Source organism: Anarrhichthys ocellatus, unplaced genomic scaffold, assembly GCF_004355925.1.
Source record: "Anarrhichthys ocellatus isolate YVR2014 unplaced genomic scaffold, GSC_Weel_1.0 scaffold4190, whole genome shotgun sequence".
Taxonomy (NCBI): domain Eukaryota; kingdom Metazoa; phylum Chordata; class Actinopteri; order Perciformes; family Anarhichadidae; genus Anarrhichthys; species Anarrhichthys ocellatus.
Genome location: NW_022284164.1, coordinates 1,967 through 4,727, shown reverse-complemented (window position 1 = coordinate 4,727; position 2,761 = coordinate 1,967).

Here is a 2,761-nt window from a genome sequence, read left to right as displayed (position 1 = left end):
TGAGTCTCACTCAATGAGCTTCTGAGAGGTTCAGTAGAACACTGAGGCGTTTTGAGTCTCTCACTGAATGAGCTTCGGAGTCCATTGAAAACACCGTGTAGTGGACGGCCTTTAAACAAGACAATTGTTTTTAACTTGGCCCTTGTCCTCGTTTCTACAGTGACCTCTAGTGAGTCTGGGGTTAGGCCAACCACTGAGCCAGCCTCTCTGATCATCTTATTGATCCTGTTTTTATCATCCGCAGTGATGCCCCCCCCCCCCCAGCAGAGCACAGCATGAAAAAGAACACAAGCCAAAGATCCCCTGATAGAAAACTTGAAGAAGCTTCCTGCTGATGTCAAATGATCTAAGCTTCCTCAGGAAGAAGAGTCTGGACTGAGCCTTTTTAATACAGCATCAGTGTTCTTCCAGTTTAATTTACTGTCCAGATAGACCCCGAGATATTTATGGGTCATTGACAAATAAGGCTTCTAAAAAGGTAATTTTAAAAATTATCTTCAAAATGGATGTAATGCATATTTTTGTGTCTGGAAAAATGTGGTGAAACAAGTCTAAGTTGTGAACCAACTATTCATAGTATTTTAAATCGTTTTTAACAGTATTTTTTAACTTCACAGGCTAAAAAATGTGAGGTGGCACAACCACATAATTATAAAAAAATATATATTTTCCTAATATTTATTCAAACTGAAATTTTTGACAAGTATCCCTTAGAGTGTCTACTGTGTAACACATCGTATTTTGTGGTTGTGTTTTATATATATACAATAATTTATCATAATTGCGTTCTCTTGGCCAGGTATTTAGTATATTTAACATTTAAACATTTAAACATAATAATACAAATATACAAATGAATACATTCAATACAATAGTTCTTCACATCATATTAAGCAAAAAAAATTCACTTTAACCTATTATTTACTGCTTTAAATTAATATTTTACCTGGTCGCACCACCATGACATTTATCAGTTGTGCCACCTGACAATATTAGTAATCACAGCAAATATGCAGAAAATTTGCATTTTTTTTTCAAATACAACAACATGCTTTTAGTCAACAGACTCTTTTTAAGTAAAATAAGTAAATATTTCATAGTAATCATGTTTAGCACATAACTGGAACAGGCAAAATCACAGTCGCTTCCGCCTGCGTGTTGCAGCTTCTACCTCATTGTAGCAGCATTTTGCACACACTCCATACAGGACTTGTTGTCTGCTCCCTGCGTCCTGCTGGTTTTGATTTACTTGACAGTGGCATCCTTAATAGTTAAACAATATTCATTAATATCATGAAAAATAGTTTGAAAGTGTATAATATCGTTAACTTAACACTGTGAAACTTTTGTAAAAAATTGTAAATAATGTACTAAATATAATATCAGAGTAACATTCTCTGCAGTTGCACCACCTGCCTTACTGGTTGCACCACCTGACATTTGCAACTGATTTCAAATGAAACAGGCATCTACTAGAACACTAGCATTAGCTTTTGTTCTTGCTAACAACTTCATACATATACATTTTAAACAGAATAAAGACATTTATGATAAAATAACATTGTTATAGTTTTACATTGGTTGTACCGCCCTGACATGGAAAGTGAACCACTCTACCTATAAGTTGAAAGTAGCTGTTTTTATCAATATTCAAAAGAGATATAAAAACGTTTTCACTCTACTATAAAGGTCAGTTGAGGCCCTCTTGATGATGCAATATCCTGTTTACTGTTTTCCAATTTAATTTCATAATAAAAGTCCCATCTTTACAGCTGTGCCACCCTGATATTTGAGAACATTCAAATTGCTGGACAAAAGCTTTTAAATTATCACAACAGCTTAAAACTATTGGTATTTGTATGAATGTGGTTTATTTGAATCGTTTCAACAATAAAAGCATGCCATAGTATTTTATTTTGAATTTATTATTGTTTCAATACCTTTTTTAACAGTTTTCTTAGTCTGTTCATCTGCTAGGACAGGTGCACCGCCTGACATTTACAGGGTTTGAGATGCCAAAACATCAAATAATATATATTATTTGATTGTACTGAAAATGTGTCAATACTAGATAGGTTTTATAGAATGAAATGATATATGTCACAAATTGATACAATTATTTTAAAAGGATAGTGGACTCAGACACAAAAATATGCATGTCATGTCATTGACGCTTATACGACTGGACAATTTCTATCTGCTGACCTGCATTTGTCACTGGGGAGACCTCCTCCTTCTGAAATCAATAACCAACTCTTTAATTAAAAAAAAATATCATCACACCAGCTGACAAAAGATTCAACCTCCGGTTTACAGGCCAGGTCATTGCCTCGGGTTAGTAGACCAACCAGAGCAGTGTCATGTGAGAACGTCTGGATGTTACAGGTCACATGGCTCTGCCTGTAGTCAGCTGTATGAAGTGAGAATAAAAGGGGGATAAAACTGTTCCCTGTGGTGCTCCAGTTTTAGTTAAGTTAGTGTCAGACAGTTTTTTATCAAGCCTGACAAACTGTGGTCGAGACAGAAGGTAATCCAAAACCCAAGCAACAGTTGTATTGTGCAGTTTAAAAGTCATACGTTTTTTAAAAGGTGCGGTTGGATTGTATTAAAAGCACTGGAAAAGTCAAAGAACATGATCCTAACAGAGCTGGCAGTTGTTGCAAGATGTATGAAGGTGTTGTGTGTCTGTGGTAGTGATGGTCTGATGTATGAAGGTGTTGTGTGTCTGTGGTAGTGATGGTCTGATGTATGAAGGTGTTGT